The sequence below is a fragment of the Apaloderma vittatum genome, unplaced genomic scaffold (assembly GCF_000703405.1).
Source record: "Apaloderma vittatum isolate BGI_N311 unplaced genomic scaffold, ASM70340v1 scaffold9445, whole genome shotgun sequence".
Classification (NCBI taxonomy): domain Eukaryota; kingdom Metazoa; phylum Chordata; class Aves; order Trogoniformes; family Trogonidae; genus Apaloderma; species Apaloderma vittatum.
The window spans coordinates 52,793-73,377 of NW_009717657.1; the positions used below are offsets into that span (position 1 = coordinate 52,793).

The 20,585-nt window shown below is 42.1% G+C and overlaps 1 non-coding gene across 1 annotated transcript; it reads right to left on the minus strand.

Annotated features, from left to right (window-relative positions):
• Window positions 1-13,841: 13,841 nt before the first annotated feature.
• On the minus strand, window positions 13,842-13,914 carry TRNAV-AAC. The gene has a single exon. It is a non-coding gene; the product is annotated as a tRNA-Val (tRNA).
• Between the last annotated feature and the right edge of the window lie 6,671 nt (window positions 13,915-20,585).

The window sequence follows — 20,585 nt, forward strand, 5'->3', positions numbered from 1 at the left end:
AAAAAAACCCTCGGGCTAAATTACACCTTGAGGTAGGGGAGGGAGTCTGACAGGCAGCCGGTTCCCATAACAGCGTGCAGATGTAAACAGGCTTCCCTCTCACAGGCTGCTGTGGAGATTTCGGTTGAAAGCCATCGCCACCTCCACCACCCTCTGAGGGGACGGGGATGACGGGGACCCAGCGGCCAATGAGTCTCCCCATCAGCTCCCCAGCTTCATGCCAGCCCACATGTAATGGCACTCAGGTTTTAAGGGTCTCCAAGGCCCAAGTAAAAGGCAGTGGAGCCGATTCAGCTGAGGTTCACTTAACCAGCACTTTTCTTCTCAAGGTTTAATTAGCTGCTGCTGCCCTAAATAACAGCTCCCAGGAGGAAGCGACACGTCAGTGCTGCTACAAGCTGGTGCCCGAGCAAGTCTGAAGAGAAGCTGCAGCTCTGCGTCAGAAAGAGATGGCCACTCCAAAGCAACTAAGGGAACCCTCATTCCTTCCCTCTTGCCTCCTACTCTCTGCACCTCAGGCTCTCAGCTGGGGTTGAAAATGCAGACTTTTTCAGGGAGTGGTGTCCGAGCTCTTACTCTGATTTCTAGGTTCCTGGTCCTTTGGTGTTGAATATGTTCATGTTCTCAGGCTTTCTCTGACCAGTCATGAGAACAGGTTTGCTTGGTTATGTTCAGAGGTTGGTTTTGTTTTGTTTTTAAATTAATTTATTTTAATAAAAGCACTGACTAAGGTGTAACTGTATGACTCCTAAGTCATCATGAAAAATACCAACTGTTGCCAGCTATCGTGATTTTTATCACAAGCTTTGCAATTCTGGAGATTTCCTGTCTCAACTCTGTATATCTAAATACAGCTAAATCCAAAAGATTCATTTTGAAGGTGTGAAAAACTACAAATGTGTGAAGGAATGTTTTTTATTTCGTCCTAGAATGGCCTGGGCTGGAAGGCACCTTAGAGATCATTTAATCCAACCCCCCTTTCATGGGTAGGGATGCCACCTGTCGACTAGATCAGGCAACACATGGGGACGGAGCGGGAATCAAACCCACGGCCTTTGTGCTGTTAGCGCCATGCTCAGCTGACTGAGCTAACTGTACCCCTTCATTTATTTTAAAGAAAAGTAAAAACTGAAATTTTTCAGCACAGAAGACTTCACAAACATACAGTGATCTCTGGATGCTGGCAGTTACTCAAAATCTGGTTTATCCTTCGCCTCATGAACTGAGGTTCAGATGTTGCTGTGGGTGCCTTCCAGAAGCCACACATTCCCATGACCTTAAGTGCTGGCAAATGCCATCTATTTCTGCTTCCATCTGGCCTGGAGAAACCCATCCCTTTGTATTATTGTGTAGCTGCCCCAGGCCAGGAGATTGCTGAAGGTTGTACGTACAGGGGGCAACTGGGGTGTGGTTACATGGTCTCAGTTGTGACACATGACCACCACATGTGTCCACCGCATTTAAGAGATTCAGATATGGGACTACTACCTTTCCCTCACCAGCACGTCTATGTTCCATCTTCTTTATTACTTACCGGAAGATGAATGAGAGGAAGACTAGCCAACCAGCCTGGGATTTTTGAGTGCCAAATATAGCTCATTGCCTGCCATACATCATGGTGACACTATGTTTTGCTGGACATGTGAGGCACAGAAGTTACACCATTCCCTTCCATTTCCCCTGCCTGTTTTCTTCCTCTGTTGCCCATATCCCATAAAGAAGGCCTGGTGCACCTAAAACGGACCAGAGTAAGAGTCTAGATGGCACAAGGCTCTGTCTTTGAGATGCCTTATTTTGCAGAGAGGGAAATAAGGGCCAGTGTGAAAAGCCAGTCAGCCAAGGGAATAAAATAACCAAGTAGCAATCAGGACCTTGAGGTCCTAAGCAATTTCAAAGGCTGGCAGACAGCTATGCCTCCCATGGCAAATGAGTGGTTCCACTGGCAAATCCAGAGTAGTTACCTGATATGTATAACATATAGATAACCTGATATACTATATATATATATATCTAATAGACATATAAAATAATAACTTAGGGTAAAGTAGCTTAAGGTAAACTAGTAAGAGCTAAACTAATAATAATTTACAGGAAACTTCAACCAGGGTGTTCTGCCTGCTTAGAATTCAATACATTGCAAACTAGACCTTCCTTATGGGTTTTCAGACATAAATAATAGAAGATGTTAAAGATAACTTTTCTGTCGGTTGCTGCATTCCATGACCAAGATCTGCTCAGCACGCAACCTGTATGTGAAGTGACTCACTGCCATTGCTCAGGAATCAGAAGCTGCAACAGAGTTGGAGGCAATCAAGATCAGCACAGGATTGTTTGGTTTGGTTTTGCTCAGCTGCACTAAGTACACTGTTCTAAATAGTACCGCCTCTGTCATGGCTTGTCTAATAACACTATAAAACCAAAAATGGGTAACAGAAATTTCCTGAAAAGAGAACACAAAAAGACAAGTCATGCTTAGAGGAGCATTGTGTCAACAATTTCATGATTCATACAAAAAAAAAAAAAGATTAATTTTGTGTTTGGAGATAAAAATTAATGGGAGAGCACTAAAATAGTGAACAATATGTTGTCTTTCAAAACTATTAAGAATATCCAAGAACACAAGTAGCACCATTCATTATCACCTCAATAGCCATGTTTCACACTGAAAGTCAAAGTACTGAACTCCAGACTTACTAGGACTTGCTACTTCAGCACCAGACTAAAGGAAGGAGGAAGGACTCCTTATGATCTGACGAAAATATTCCAGGAAGGTTGATGCATCTTTTTTCTGTCTGGGTGAGGACTTCAGGATTAACCTAATACTGAAGAGGAAAGTTTCCTACAGTGATATGATTTTCTCTCTCAGCATTGTACAAAGAGTGCTGGTGAGGAAGAAACATATTTGTCAAAGGATTACTAGTAACTTTTTCCCCTCGTATTCTTTAAGTAAAAAATAGCAACATATCCCAGCAGAAATAAGTTTACTAATACAGAACAGAGTGGGAACTAGTGCACGTTTGTGATTGAACTGAAAACTATAGTTTGCATATTGTGCCATAACAACGTCACAGTCATATAGGGCCTGAGAAGGCCTATTGAAAATAATGGGGAAAGGGCTTCTCAAACAATAGAGGACCAGATCCTGAGGGCTTTAATAGTTCAAAGCTGCTCTTTGTTCAGCACTAACGTGTAATTCTCGAATTACATGAGATATGGGAAGTAGTCCTTTGCCTTGTCCCACCAAGCTCCTCTTTGGATACCACAGCCAGGATTGGGTATCATCTACAGGAAAGCATGCGAAGAAATCCAGCAAAAATCAGGGAAAAACAAGAGAGATATAGAGACCATGACATAGAAGGAAGACTTGCATGGGGTGAAATCATCTAGCAATATAGAAAAGGCTACTGAAATGAGAAGTAATAAGATCTTTCTGTCCAACATGGATGGGAAGAAGATGCAATGGCCTTCATTTCCAGTAAGGAGAAGTTAGGCTGGATGCTAGCAAAAATCATTTTAGCAGTGCAGGTAGGAATACTGGACTAGGGTGCCCAAGAGGCTGTGGATGGTCTATCATCAGAGGTCTTTAATGACAAATTTAATAAACATACAGGAATAATTACTCTGACCTCAAGCAGAAGCAAAGCCTAGACAAGTTCATGAGGTTCTTCAAACCTTATTGTTCCATGAGTCTCTGATATTAAAATTCTAACCTAGAAAAAAATGAGCTTCCTTCCAGCTGCAAACACAATCAAATTACAAGTAGAGCCCAATTTCACACACTATTGTAAATCATGAAGTACTAAGCTAAGGGTGGTGGAATTATGCTGCTGTAAAGCTCAGAAAGATGGCATTCAAGATCATTAAGCTCATGAATTTTAATGTAACACAAGGCAATTCCAAGATATTTTTTGTACCCATACTAGCTTCTTTGTTCTGTTCTAAGTTTTACAGAAATAACAGTGTCATCACCTTATTACCCTGGCACATAAGTAATGTAGCAGGGTGGAAAAAAATATTAGCCAGGAGAAAAATAAGCTGATTTGATGTCCCTGCACCACGTTAGAAACCAAGTGATGGAAGGTTTGGAGATCAGTACATTCTTTATACAACTCCACTTAATAAATCAATTTCTCTGACTTCTGTAGCTAACAGTTTCACACAACTGGGTTTTTTTAAATGGCTAATTTTGTACATGGTAAGTATTAATTAAAAATGGAACCAAAAGGCCTAGCTAAATCTTTGATCTTCTCTGTGCCCCAGTTTCTCCTGTCTGTAACAGAGAAATCGTATTTTTCTCACCCCAGATGTCTGCTGGATTAGTTCATTAAGACTTGAAGGGTGCTTTACATATTCCCAAATAATTAAATTAGATCATAGCAGATATTCCAGCCACCATTTCAGAACTTAATTCCCATTTGCTGGACTTCTAAGAGAGTTCAGAAAATGACTGGAACACCTGTTTTTCTTCCAAGATAACATACTGCCACCCACAGTGACTGCTCTTGCTGAGGTCAGTTAACAAGTCTTCCAGCAGCCTCAGGGGGAACGGGATCGGCTCCTATTTCCTCACTTTGTCTCCAGGATGCTTGACTTCTATCAACACAACCAGCACCCGCCAAAAGGTACGTTTACTTCTGCATTTGCACTCAGTCTCAGTGGAAAGCCCTGACCCATCACCTCCCAAATAGCTGGGCTGCCCCTTTGCACATCTGTAGGCAGCTTTCATTGCATACAGGAGCATTTAAGTGTCCCTTCTACTTAGTGTGAAGAGCAGCCAGGGTCATCACTACAACACTGGTCTTAAGGCAATTTGCTTATTGATAAGGACCAGCCTAATATCATTTACTGCTGGGTAGAAATCAGCTCTTCTGGAGAGCAAACAGGATGCATAGTCTACCTCGCTGCATGAATGTCGTAAAGCATCACCATACTATACAAAGCATCATTTATACTATCAGCACGTAGTGAACATTTGTGTGAACATGTGTGAACATTTATCCTAGAAGTAACAAGAGTATTTTCCTGTTTGACCCACCTCTGAAGATAAATGTTGAACCTGAGTAAACTAAGCAGGAGCAAGACACTCACATGCCAGAAGCTAATAAAGGAAAATTTATGCGGCTCATCATGAAGCCAAAGCCAAGACAAAGTGAGATACACCTGAAGATATGGATATCAAAATCCCAGACTTCAGACATGAACACATCACCTTAAAATATTTGACCACACATGAGTGGCCTGAATACTAAGAAACAGGTATTCAGAAGCATGAGGCAATGGCCACTAATTCACCAAAGGTATCAAGGTTTCATCACTTTCAGCTGTCAGTGCCTTTGAGTCAGGACAGCTTGACTTGTCATGTGTGAAGCTGTTCACATGTCCATAGCTGAAAAGGCACCAAGAAAGGACAACTTCCCCTGAAAACTGCAGTAATCCTCTTGCTTGAGTAGTGCCATAACTTCACTGTTTCTCGCATTATTTAGCAACTGTGTCCTGTATTTTTGCTCTAGCAAAGCTCCTTATTTTCCACTGTTTCTAAATAGCATATAATTCTGAAATAAGCAAGCATTAACTTCAGGTTATTAACTTTGAATGCCAGATTATGATTTCCATTGTCTGTTGCCACAACAAACTATTAAAGAGGGACCTCCACTCAGCTAAATTTAAGATTTTTGTCTTCAGGCATAATAATTAATAAGATATTTAAGCATGAACTAAAATTTAAGCAGGCAAGTTGTCCTCTGAGGTCACTCAAATTTTGTTTAAAAATAAATCTGTGTTAACTCAGCATATGGACAGCTCCTATGGCAACAATCAGTAGCACAGCGCTTGTGGTAAAAGGCAATGTAGTTTGATTATTAAATGAAGTTTCAAACCTTCAGAATTAAATTGTTTTACTAGCAGCTAATGTCCTTCCTGTTGGCTCAACAGACCACAATGAATCTTTATTAGCTCTGATAAGCAGCACCAAGACAATGATTGTGCAGCATGCTCTAAAAGACCACTTAGTATTGCAAAGTAAACAAGGTATTGACTTTCTGTACAACAGCCCAATGATGATACTACAGAATAGATATTTAATCTATAAAGAAACAACCTTTGCCTTGGTAAGGAACTCTTTTTATTCACCTCTTCAAAAATGAACACCTAATAGACACTATTATGCAAATGCTAATCTCTATCCAAGCAGGTATAAGGAGGGATATCCAATCCATGATCGTAGGTCTACAGATTTATTGTGTGTGTGTGTGTTCAATTTCTATCAGAACCTTACATAGCAAAGAACAAATGTAATATCATCTTGTCCACTGAAAGCAGAGAAATATCCTCAAATAGTCAGATAAGAAAAAAAAATAGAAAATATGAATGAAGATAGAACAGGGAGGAAGAAGTTACTGTTTGGCCTGAAAGCCACAGGTAAGTTTGTAAAAATTTCTGAAACTATTTTTGCTGAAAAACCTCAGATCTCCAAATTGCCTGCTTTTAGGAAATGTTCTCAAGGCTCGTTCTGAACTACTTTTTGAGAATTTTAGGAGGAAAACTCAGTTCTCCAACAATGTCCCCATGACTCAGATGAAGCAGAGCTGGGCTTCTGCAGCTTCCAGCTACCCTCTCTGTCCTTGCAGTGACTATGCATGGTAGGAAAATGTTGTACGTCTTTTCTTAACGTCACTGTAAGATCATCAAGAACCCAGTGTCTTGCTATCATCTGCCACAAAGGCGTGCAGGATGTATTTGCAATCTGAACACAGGCTGCTACAAAAGACAACACCAACAGAAAAATGAGATCCCAAGTGTGTCTTGGGATTCAGCATGCCTGGAAGCTCTACTTCAAAAGTAAAGCGCAGAAAACATCCCTAAAATTCAATTCAAATACAACTCTGATAGTACAAGGCATACTAAGTCTGCAAGAGTACAGCTGAAAAAAAAATGTAAGTATTTTCTATAGTACATTCCTAAAGGAATCTGTATTTTTTCTGACAGTTTTCTTGTAAATTAAAAGTCACTTGTTAATAAAAGAAAATAAATAGGTTAAAAGACTGAACAGTGGTCATAAGTGTTACTTCATAGTCAATCCAAAAAGTCACTTTAACTCTGCTTAACCAAGCTGGCTCTGAAATGGGAACACATAAGTGATAAATACTTTTGACTCTGCTACCTATTTTCGGACTTGTCAAAAATGATTTCTCATAAAATCAATTGTATCACCTATATTTTTACTGTTTTCAGCTGACAGAATGTTTATTGCTCTTCCCTACATACTTCTTTCATACTCCTGTCCTTCTTCATGCACAATAACCGAGCTTGCCTTACTTCAATCAAGCTGTGTTTTTTAAAGCCTGATGTCTATGGTCCAATTCATAATGTTGGAGTCAAGCCTTCTACGTCTGTAAATATCATATACCCTTCCACTTAAAATTTAGGCCTCAGCATAGCCAGTGGAAGCTGGATCTAGTCTAATACCAATCTAAAACTTTAGAGACAAGGGCACCTCACAGAAGCAACTTTCTTGCTAGCTTTTCAGTGCTTTGTCCTTTTGCTGTTTGGTATTTCAAACTTGCAGAGGCAAAGATAAAGTAGACAAGAATAAAGTCATGGTAAAGAGCTGAGAACCAAGGTTTTGAATATCAGAACCAAAATCTGGTTTGAGAAGTTGGTGAGCTTCAGGTAACTATTTCTTTAAAACTCTTATTCACGCTTTAAAAATATTTTTAAAGTCTTTCACTGTCTTTAACACTGGACACAGACCCCCGTGATAAAGACCAGTAAGCTTTGAAGTGGAAACCAGTATCTCCTCTAAAGAATTACTTGCTGGGAAACTACCTTTGACAAGCCTCAAGAAAATGTTTTTTCACAAGCCCTGGGCCTCATGCTCAAAACTAGGGAGTTCCTCCAGCCATACACCGTCCATGGAACAGGCTGCCCAGAGAGGTCGTGGAGTCTCCTTCTCTGGAGACATTCAAAACCTGCCTGGACATGTTCCTGTGTGACCTACTGTAGGTGATCCTGCTCTGGCAGGGGGGTTGGACTAGATGATCTTTTGAGGTCCCTTCCAACCCCTAACATTCTATGATTCTATGACTCTGTGTTTTTAAATGGTTATATGGGACCCAGTAAGAGAACTTGATGTTCCTTTTTGCTCTGACAATCAGCTTTTTCAGAAGTACCACAACTGTTTCATCCATTCTCTTTTTAATTTATATAAAGATTAGATTTATAAATATGTAACCAATCATTTTGTATTTCTAAAACCTAAACTGCTACAAGAATGAAATATAATTTCATACAAAAGTTTGAAAAAACTTTGAAGAAAATAAACCTTATCAAATGAAATGGGAAAATAACTGAGAGAACTTTCCTTTCCTAAGGTAAATGATCAGTCAGATAAGTTTTCTATAGCTATCAACAGATTTGGTTCAAGAAGATTTCACTTTGCTGTTCAACACTACTAGAACACCCCATAAATTTAGTTCTCCCTGCCATGTATTGCCACAGAGGCTTAGAACTCTCAGAATATTTTGCTCTAGCAAAAATCATGAACACACACAGCATTGCAAACTATCTTATTGGTAAAATTCTTTGTTAGTGCTCGAGAGATATGAAATTGTCTTAATTCTGCAGACTAAGTCAAACTGTTCCTCAAATAAACAGCAACCAGGCAGAAAGGAAAATTCACTGCTTGGCTCAGACATTCGTGAATGCTGAGGAGGAGAGAAGACCTCTGCAGGCAGGGGGGAGTCCCTCAGCCTCCTCCCATCCCATCCAAATCAATCAGCACTACAGCTCTACACACCCTTCGGGGCTGGCTTATATTTAGAACTTAATAAAGAATAAAAAATAGCAAATCATACACCCACTCTGCTTTGGAGAAACAAATGTGCTAGTCAACGGAGGATATAAATAATCACACGATGACACAACGAAACGCCTCATCCGGTGGCTGCAGTACAAACTGCTGTCCACTGGCCAGCGGAGCTGCTGGATCTACTCCATTAATCTCTTTTACAAAGTGATGAGTTCTTTTTTTGGGAACTAGCTCGGTTCACCGAGGAGTCATCTTTTCCCCCGTCAGCTGAGATCAGTCACCAGTAACTCATCACTTTTGATCCAGCCCATGTTCTTCACTTGCAACTGAGACTTTCCAGCAACCCTACAGCAGCTGGCCTGCAGGAAACACCTCCGAACTCCCTATTCAGAGTCTGGGCAGGGCAGAGGAAGGAGAGAGTAGGCAATCAGATACAGAGTGACAGGAAAAGTGTGACCTTCCTTTCCCTCGATAATTACACCATTTTCTCCCCTCAGCTTTAACCTTTCTAAAACATTCAAGAAGCCATGTCAAAACCTACTGCTCCATGCAGTCTAGGCGTAGTAGCTCCACATTTTCAGATGCAAAGAAAAATCTGTAGTGCAGGGCATGGATAAATAAGCCAGAGAAAGTGGACATGAACGCGATCACTCTGCTCCGGGGAAGAGCCAGTCTGTGTTCCTACTCCAATGACTGCAGGCATTTCTATTAAAAACTGCTTTTATGTTTCATTAGATAAAATGGGCAGGCTGTCCTGTAAGCAAGAAAACAAGAAGATTGTGTAAGTAGGTCTCCCATTCTGTGACAATTTACTTTTAGGGAATGTAATTTTTGAAAAATAAAGCTTTATCAGGGACTTTCATGCCCTCTCCCACCCAGCCACTATAGAGGTTGTCATGAGGCAGAAGTAGTGATGCTTTTAGACACACATGTGAAAGGATTTACAGACTGGGAACATTTTGATGCTAAATGCAGAGAGGACAGCAGATTTATATAGTGGCTAAGCACGGACTTGGGAAATTGCAGCATGAGATGTCACTGTCTAAATAGTACTAAAAGTCTTACCTTGTCTGTCTAAACCCTTCGGTGGATCTGGCTCTATAAGTCTACCCAGCTTGCAGACACAAGTGTCTGTGTGAGGGCATTTTTGTCCTGGTAGAATCCCTTCTCAGCTACCCCAAGGCAAAAAGTTAAATTGGTACCCATATACAGGGGCAGAACAGCAAAAAAAATATGGTGGGTTTATAGGGTGGGAACTGGGATATTTACTGCTTTCCAGCTGACTTACATGAAAAGAGTAATCATATGTCAGTCTTGCGCTCTCAGAAAGCTCCTCAGTGGGGTGGAAAAAAGTTGGAGAGTTTATTTACATGCTCAGTTGCTCTCTCTGACCTCTAATAGAAGCAAAAGCAGTAAGAAATGAGGTCCAGGCTACTGTGAAGAATTGTCAGATGATCATAGAATGGCCTAGGCTGGAAGGGACCTTAGAGATCACCTAATCCAACCTCCCTGCCATGGGCAGGGACACCTCTCAGCTAGACGAGATTACTCAAAGCCTCATCCAACCTGGCCTTGAACACCTCAATGGAGCGGGCATCCACAACCTCTCTGGACAATTTATTCCAGTCTTGCCACCCTCGTACTGAAGAATTTCTTCCTAAGATCCAATCTAAGCCTATTCTTCTTCAGTTTAAATACATTTCCCCTTGTCCTATCGATGGACACTCTTGTAAAAAGGCCCTCCACAGCCTTCCTGTAGGTTCCCTTCAGGTATTGGAAGGTAGCTATTAGGTCCCGCCGCAGTCTTCTCTTCTCCAGGCTGAACAATCCCAGCTCCTGCAGCCTATCCTCATAGCAGAGGTGCTCCAGCCCCTGGATCATCTTTGTGGCCCTCCTCTGAACAAGATCCAACAGATCCATGTCCCTCTTATGGTGGGGACACCAGAATTGGATGCAGTATTCAAGGTGGGGACTCACAAGGGCAGAGTAAAGGGGGTGAATCCTCCCTCTTGATCTGCTGATCACACTCCTCTTGATGCATCCCAGGATGCGGTTGGCCTTCTGGGCTGCATGAGCTCACTGCCAGCTCATACTGACCTTCTCATCCATCAACACCCTCAAGTCCTTCTCTTTAGGGCTACTCTCAACCCACTCTGTGGCCGGTTTGTATTTGTGCCTGGGATTAGTTCAAACCAGGTGCAGGAACCTTGCATTTTGACTTGTTGAAGCTCATGCAGTTTGCTCCAGCCCATTGCTCAAGCCTGTCAAGGTCCCTCTCAAGTGAGGCCACCGCACCACAGAGTTTGGTGTCGTCGGCAAGCTTGCTGAGGGTGCATTCAAAGCCATTGTCCATGTCACTGACAGAGGTGTTGAACAGCACTGGACCCAGAACAGATCCCTGAGGAACTCCACTTGTTGCTGGTTTCCACGTGGACATTGAGCCGTTGACCACAGATGATGAGACTTAAGAAAGAATACATGTGTTTGCATACAACTCTCAGCAGTTAACCACTGTATCAAGCAAAAGATATGCTACCACTTCAAGGGTGAAACCTGATCTTTCATCAGAAGGAAGACTACAAAGACTCTAGCACAATCCTGCTGCACTGTACAAGTGTGTGTTTGGGGGTGGGTGGGTGCATGTAAGCATGAACACACACCAGCTTCTCCTTGCAGCAATAACATTGCTGTTGCACTTTCCCACATACCTCGGAGCCAGCCATAAACTGACCCTGGTCTTTTTTTAGCTAGGTTATTGGTTCAGTCCTGAACAAAGTTAGTGCTGTAGCTCGAAAGCTGGTGCTGCCTGATGCCTTTTTGCTAAGCAGCACAAAGGAAATGGGTTGGATACAACCCTTGGCAATAATGCATCTTCTGGCACCTTTGTTGGCAGTTTCTGTGCACACTGAGAATGTTTCCTTTTTTCAGTCTTAACAGCGCAGAGCTGAGGGCCTTACTACAGAAGTTATTGCCTGATCTGCCTCCATTTGTGCAGGAGCAAATTTAGGTCTCTTAAGCTGTTAATTCTACCAGCATTTCTTCCTAACTTCACTAGAGTTTCCTCAGAATTAGGGTTGGTGGAGCAAGCAAGCCTAAATAACCACACTGCAAACATTTTACAGTAGAACGCAAGCACCACCCTAAAAATAGCATGGAGCCATCATTTTAAATTACACAGAGCAAGAGCAGCACCCCTTTGGAAACTGTAATTTCAAGGTAATGAGAGTGTTTGCAGAGGAAAGACTGTGTGACCCTGGCCACATGTATCTCTTCTCCAGAATAGGTGGAGATGTGTCACGAAGAGTTATTACCAACTGGTTCCACTCCTTGTTTCCGCACGGCACGCTCTCCTGTGCCACCAAGGACCAAAAGGCAGAAATAGCAGCACTTCCTTCATCACCCAAGGCGTAGCGTGTGAAACAGTGTTTTGCAGTGCCAAAAGGTCCATGGGCAGGGCAGGGAGATCTCCCTCCCCTTTTCATAGGGCTCATCGCTTAGCCTCGACATTTACAAGAAGCATAGGGAAATGGTTCTTGTTTCCATGTGTGGCAATGTGACCCTCACCTCTCAGTTCAGGACATGGGCTTTATAAAGATTAGGCTGCACAGGACAACACATCCTGAGGAAAGGGTGCAGTGCTGCTCCTCATGATCACTGTCGAAGAATATGAACTATATTAACCTTCTGGGGAGCTCACGGAGGGAGAGGGGGAAACTGAGACAACACCACTGATCTGGGATATACAGTCACCTTTAAACAATACTTTGGTCACACAATCTAATGGCTGTCTCTTTACCTTTGCCCCCATCCCACTCCAGGAGACAATTGTAGTTCTTAAGCAGAAAGTTAAGAGCTGGAGCTGCAGATTTAAGCTGTGCTTGGCCAAACTTCCTATTGCGATGACTCAAAGGAAAGTAATGGGACAGGCTGAGTCCTCCCAGCTCTGTAGGGCTGGTCTGATCTCCACAGCCGTGCTCAGCCGTTCAGAGCACAGCTGGCCCAGACAGTAGCGAGACAACCATTTACGTTGGGGAAAAAAAAAAAAAAGTTACATTCAACATCCTCCCTAGGACCAGAGAACACTTTCCTCCTTCACAGTTTTCCATTAACAACATATAGATAAGTCTCCCCTCCAAAGAAACAAGAGTTACTCCTATTCCTGCTATTTCAGATGTCTACATGTGTATATCTTCAGGCTCAGAAATTAGACCTACTCAAAGCATAGCAAACTATTCAGGGCCACATAGAGAACGAAAATAGATTTCACACAGCATTTGTGAAACCCTGAACAACTTCCAGTTTAGAAAAGACAGCACAGCCCTGGTTTGACATGCCTAATGCTTCTGCTGCTCTGACCAATCAAGGCTTAGTCCATACACGGTCATTGCTTTGAGTGATCACATTTTTTAAACTTAACTTGGAGAATAGCTAAATCATCTGCACATAGAAAGAGGAATAATGCATGAATTAAACAAAAAAGGGATCTGACTTAGCTTCAAGGAAGAGAGATCTTTCAAGAGCTGTCAAAATCTGACAACGTCCCAGTGCCAGCTCCATGTAGTGCAAGTCCAGCCCTTAATGGCTGCTTCCTTAAACCAAAATAAATTAAGCTCCTACATGACTTCATGGCAGTGAAATTCAAATGAAAATATAATATTGCTCAGAATATTTATGTAGATTTGTGATTTTCCTGTCCTGAGCATGGATGAGAGTCAGCGGTTGCTTTTTCTTTGTGTATATGATTTGAGTGCACCAGAGTCTAGTTTTCATTTATCACAGAACCACAGAATGTCAGGGGTTGGAAGGGCCCTCAAAAGACCATGGCATCATAGAATGGCCTAGGCTGGAAGGGACCTTAGAGATCATCTAGTCCAACCACCCTGTCATGGGCAGGGGCGCCAGCTCTCGACTAGACCAGGCAACACATGGGGATCGAGCGGGAATCGAACCTGCGTGACCTCGGTTTTGGTTATTGTCAACAACACCACGCTCAAACCACTGAGCTAACCAGCCCCCAAAATACCAGCCAGACAAGTGTTTCCGCCCGGTTTCGAACCGGGGACCTTTCGCGTGTTAGGCGAACGTGATAACCACTACACTACGGAAACGCCTCTAGCACAGCCCTTTAGTCCAGCCCCCCTGCCAGAACAGGATCACTTACAGTAGAAATTCACCTACAGTAGAAATTACATTCTGGCTTCTTTGCATCTATGAATTCTCTTGTGGTATAAAAATTATCTGCTGTTATTTTAAGGTTTCTTTATATGGTTTAGAGGCGTATAAATGGATTTACAAGAGTCACCTACAGTGAAATAAGAACTACCTAGACTGCCTGAATTAAATCAGTTTGACCTCCCATATTTCATTCTTACTTTTCTAAGCTTTCATTCTTTCTTCTCCTACCTCAGCTCTGCTCAAACTCATCCCTATCAGATACCCAGCAGCGAGAATATACACCAGCCAACACCTTTTTCCTTGAGTTCCAGCAGTGAGCATTTTCCAGGAGTCTTAGAGATCATATAAACTACATCACAATCAAAGAGAGGAATAAGAAAGAAAATTTCAGCCAGGAACCTTTTGCCTCCCCTCTCCAAAGTGACTTTCTTCTCTGTCAAGGTTATTCAAGCCCTTCAGGATATGACTGCATGAGGAAAAAAATATTCTCAACTCCCTTTGAAGAAAATATCTTGCAGGTATTAGAGTATATTCTGCCCATAAATTGCCTCAGCAGCAAAATGAAAAATGCTTCACTTCCAAATATAAGATGTGCGAAGCAGCTTAATTAGCTAAAGTTCATATACTGCTTTGAAGATGCGAAGATCTCTGAATGAAGTGCTAAAAACAGATAACCAGAATCCTTTTTTTTCTGGTATATAAAAACATAAAAACCAGATTGATGTTGCACAGAAAACGTATACCAGAAAAATTGTCCAATCATAGGATTATTCATCAAAGTTTTACTTGGAGCCCCAGGGATTGTTTAGAAACTGGTGATTCCAAGCTGTATCTCAGTCAGATATGTGATTTCACTACCTATTTTTGACAGGCAACTCAAATGGGACATTGAAGCAAAAAGTGATCTTTTCTGTATCTGTACATGGCAACCCAGCTAAAAATGCTGTTTCTCAAGCAAAATATGCCCATTAAATAATTCATGTCACTGACTAACACTAATGAGATACGGTATCTATGATCAAAACAACAACAAATGAATCTGAGTGTATGAAAACTGATTTCCAAATACTAACTGGGAAGGAAAGAAAGATTAAGAATATTTTAAAATCATACAGAAATGCACCCTTTGCTGAATTTTGTCCTTGGACCAAACATTACCACCTTCACATAGAAACTTTAGAAAGTGCAATAACCTAGCCAAACCATGGTAAGAATGACTGGAAGAATGACTTTCCTCTCCCAGTGGTGAAAATCCACATATCTCAGGTGCAAGTTGCTTTGTTAAACAATGTTCTAACCCCACTGAGGAAAAGTAGCATTGATCATACCCTGGGAGGAAAATAAAAGTGAGTCCTAGGCAGGATGACAGCAAAACCAGGACCAATCAAAAGTAGATGGTTTGTATCAGCTGAGAGGAATGTGACTTCTCCTGGACCCTTGTTCTTAAAACAAGAGAATTTTATTATTAAGATGAGTCTATGGTGTTAAGCACTACAAATACACAGTGGGTCATACTATAAAGATCTCTGGATTCTGAAAAACAGTTTTTCTTTTAGGCTGCTTATGAAACGAAACTGAACACGAAGGTAAGGCTTGGACCAGAGTGAGATTGTCTTTGGAAGCACATAGGTCAATAGCTCAGCTTGCCCTTTTTACTGGAGCATCACACTATGAAAACTACATATCTGAATAGTTATGCAAATACATACATACACATATTTAATTTTATAACACTAAGTAAAGGTTTCAAAATGTATCACCAACAGAGGAAGCAGCCTGAAGCTCTGTGCAGGGGTCAACTGTTTTAGAAGAATTTCACACTGCTGTAACAGCAAATTTCTCTTCTAATGGCCAACAAACTCCTGTACATGTGGCTGTTGCAGGATGACGTTTTTAGCCTTGACCCGTAAGACTCAAATCCACAAAGTCCAGAGACACAAATGACAACCAGAAAACCCTTCCACAGTGCGCATTTGAAGTGGCAAAACTGACAGCTCTGAAAAAATCCCAACAACATTAACTGTAGAAATATAATTGTGACCTACAGAAGTATCACTTCCATTCTCAAAAAGCTTAATGTGTTTTTTGGCAGCAAAAAAGGCCAGGAAGGAGGTAATTTCCTAATCAAACCTCTAAGACTATCTTATCGTAGCAACCCAATGTGCTCTACATGGAAAACTGGCTCCAGTGTCTCCTTGTAAAAGGGTGACTGAAATACAGCCATCAAGCAAGACTGATATCTGTTTTCAGTTAACAAGTACTCATGTGAATATACAGATATTTTAGTACTAGAATCCTAGAGAGAATCCCACGCTGACATTCTGCTATTTGCACCAACAAATATTTTGGCGTTCCTCCTGAGGACAAAAGCTTGCATTTTCAGCAGGTAAACACAGTTAATTGGCTCAAATCAAGTAAGCATAAACAACTCAATTTTTAAAAAGTTAAGGCAAGATTAGGAAATGTTCCTTTTTTCTTTTTTTTTTTTTAAATAAACTTTTGAAAATGCTATTTTACAGCTGCAGAAAATGTGCCTTTTGCCTCACTTTTGTGTTGGGTCAGCCAAACTCAAGGAAAAACAAGAAATCTCTCTGTAACTGAGGGTGAACCCTCTCTTTAATATGCACCGTTCCCAAAGGAGGGTAATATTCAATTACTGAAATGGCAGTATAATCTTTTCATTATTATTTCAGGAGCTCAGAGTTAATTGGACAAGTTTAGCACCCTGTGATTGAATGCGTGTCCTTACTTCTCCACAATAAATGGTCTTTAATTACTTCAATTTCTCTGAAAGTAGGAAATAGCTCTCATTAGCATTATTCTGAAAGAAGCCTTTTGCTCTTTTGGGGACTTATATAGGCCCCATCATTATCATATCTGAGCATTCCACAACACATCTCATGCAGAGGGAAATGTTCTTATTTCATCTTGCATGTAACTACACAAAGGCTTCACGTGCCTCAGTCTTGGCCATGGTTTAGCATCCGTCTCTCACCTACTTATGTCCCTGAAGGCTTCTTGAGCCAGGCATCCCTGCCCTCACCTGAGTCAAAGAGTGAGGTCTAGCACGTTCCCAAAAGCTCCGGATAAAGACCGAGTGGTCACAACCAGGTGAGAAACCTTGGCCTGACAGGTCACAACTCCATATCTCCCCCTTCCTGTAACCAGCATGTTTTGAACCACAGCCATAGACCATTCAGGAACTTGTTCTTCCTTCTGTGTGAGCATTTGCATTTTCTAGGAAATGCTGAATAGTTCCAGAGGGAAACACCAGTAGCCAGATTGCACTAGGGTTAAAAAGCCAGTTGCTGGGCTGCATCAGAACAAGCATGGCCAGCAAGTCAAGGGAGGTGATTCTCCCCCTTCTACTCTGCTCTTGTGAGACCCCACCTGCAGCACGATGTTCTGCTTTGAGGCCCCCAACATAAGACCTGCTCAAGCAGGTCCAGAGGAGGGCCACAATGATCATCAGGGGGCCAGAGCACCTCCCATATGAGGACAGGCTGAGAGAGTTGGGCTTGTTCAGCCTGGAGAAGAGAAAGCTCAGGGGAGACCTTACAGTGGCCTTCTAGTACCTGAAGGGGGCTACAGGAAAGAAAAGGAGGGACTGTTCACAAGGGTGTGTAGCGATAGGACGAGGGGCAATGTTTTTAAACTAAACCAGGGTAGATTTAGACTACATATTAGGAAGAAATTTAATGTGTGAGTGGTGAGACACTGGAACAAGTAGCCCAGAGAAGTTGTGGAAGCCCCCTCCCTTGGAGGTGCTCAAGGCCAGGCTAGATGGGGCTTTGAGAAACCTGGTCTAATGGAAAGTGTTCCTGACTATGGCAGAGGGGTTGGAACTAGATGAATTTTAAAGGTCCTTTCTCACCCAAATCTTTCTATGATGCTTAAACCATTACTCCACAGAGAGGATATCTGCCCACAGTCTAAATCCCACACTAGAGGGACTTTTCTCGAAATTGGGAAACATTTTCTTTCTTCCACATCCTTTGAAAGAGATCAGAGACAGAAGCACAACATGACAGTAACACTACATACACAGGTAAAGATTACGTGCAGTTTCAGCACACCTCTGCTTAGCCTCTCTGGGATCATCCTGGCTCCCCTGTTAATTGCAGTGATGTAGCAGAGCTCATGCTGAGTTCTGCTCTGTTGGACTAGTTTGGCTGAGCTGGTATTATCATACTAATTGTGCTTTCGCTCATGATCTCTGTATCCTTTTCAACCGTTCCTTTTCAGGAGGCAGCACCATACATATATAGTTTCTGGATGCACAACTAGCTTTCAGCTGCATTAAAATGCATCTAGTTTACCCAGTTACAATACTGCAGGACTTCCCTCTTTTTCTCATTATATACCACTCTTCACCTAAAGCACAAGTGTGACCAGCAAGGATTTTGTATATTCTTGAACAACAAAGCTAGGGCATCACCCTCCAGGTGCAGAAACAAATGCTCGGAAAGGAGGGGAACAGAATTCAATGAAGAAAATGGCCCAGTCACCAGGATATCCTGCAAGTGTTCCGGATCTCCTCTGTTCATTTGATTTAGCTTTCTACAGCATACCTAAGTACTAACTAGGGTGGAGAGGAGGATGCAAGTGTTCCTTCATCCTAGGAAAATTTCCTTCAATTTTCATTTTCCACTCTTTCATCATACAGAAAACCCATAGTCTTAATAAGAAGGTTGAATTCAAGTACGTGAACACTTCAGATGGCATACCTAAGACAGATGTTGAGCAAATGTCCTTCCGGACTGAGCAAAACCTTACACCTCAGCCCTGAGGACAAGCCTGCCAGGAACATCCTCACAGTTCCCTCAGGATCCCACCACCATTTTTTTTTCCTTCTTCTTTTTGTTGTTGCTGTAGTAAGAGGAAAGTCACAGGCGTAAGAGATCTGAGCTTGCCTGTGAAGCTGAATCTTGAGGTATAGCTTTCTGAAGCTTGGAAATTCAAAGCTAAGGTTTTAAAACTAGCCTATCTTACATTCTAGTCCTGCACATTAATGCTGGGCATGAAACATTCTTTGACTTGAGAAGTCAAGTGTGTTTTCATCCCTGGGAGTTTCACAAATACTCTTGTTTTGCCTAACTTACAAACACTGTGGGAACAGGGACATAGCCTGATTTCAATATAAACATTGGAACTGTTGTGTCTTCTCTCCAAAGTACATCCAGAGTCTCACTAGGCAAAGCTGCTTTCAAGTGTTATACAGTAGCTGGATACAGATATAAATATGCTAAGAAAAGATCTGCCATAGAACAAAACCAGCCCTATGCCAGCTGAGAGCTGTAAAGTATGGCAAATATGTTACTACCCACCCACACAAAGTAATCATCTCACACCAGGAAGATAATCTTTTGGTGTCAAATACAACTATAGTTTCTCCATCTGTAAGAATTAACAGATGGAGGAACTCTTCGGGCTTTACGTAACAGTAATTAAACAAATCCTCACAACAGCCACATGATTTCATGCACAAGCCAGAGCAGCCTACCAAGAAAAAAAAAAAAAAAAACTTTGCTGCTGCCGAGTTGGAAAATTCCAGGTCGTGCAGCCTGGAGAGCTCCATGAGAGCTGTCAGCCTGATGCTTTGGATCAGCCTGCCTCATCCTCCAGGGTATCCTCTTCACTGTGCACTGGGACCAAGAGCAGAAAATCCAGAAACAAGGCAGCTGCAACAGGCGCCTTCACTGTCTGTGGAAAAAAATATTGGACTACTTCATCTGTAAGATGGAGGACAACTGTCCGTGCACCTCACTATACTAGAAGTCAGTCTGAGTAAAGAAAGTATGGGAAAGTTCGTAGCATTTGGTATGTAGGAGAATTTAATGTCACCACAGACAGCCTCTGGTACTAGCAGGGAACTTCTCTCATGTCACCTTCTTCACAGCCAGGAGCACCAGTAGCTCACTTTTGGACTAGAGAAGCTGCAGGTGTGAACATGAAATGCAAGAGTTACCTATTGGTACAGGCAGGAAAAGAAATCTCCCCACCAGGCAACGTCCACCCAGCCACCCACGTGTATGTAACACATGTGTGAATCTCTACCCATCTAAACGGGCAAGGAGTAACAGAATAAACAAGGCACTTGAACTACACCTTAAATGGACAAGGAAGGAGTCCGTTACAGATGGAAAATGCAGAGAGGGACAATTCTTGGCATGGTCTCTCCCTCCTGCCCAAAAGTAAGCATCGTCATTAGCACCAGTGGACCTCACTTCCCTCTCTGAAGTGCTGGACACAGGGATGACCAAATGCAGAAACCCTCAGAGCCACCACCTCCATACCCATCATCTTGGGGCCCTGCAGAGCTCTGTCCCTTCCCCACTGCTCTTTCACCTTTCTATAAAACACATTGAGTATCTTGGGCCAAAAACACATAGATGACACGTACGCCTTTATCTCCTGTACATGAAATATATACAGAGATCTCCCATAACATCTCACACCAAGCCAAATCAACACCCAAAAGAAAATTCAGCTCATTAAAACTGAACCTAGAACAGACCCAGGTGGTGGAAGAAATCCATCCAAATCTACTAATTGTGCAATATACCATCTGCTGTTGCTAAAAATGCTTGTGTCGCACAGCCCA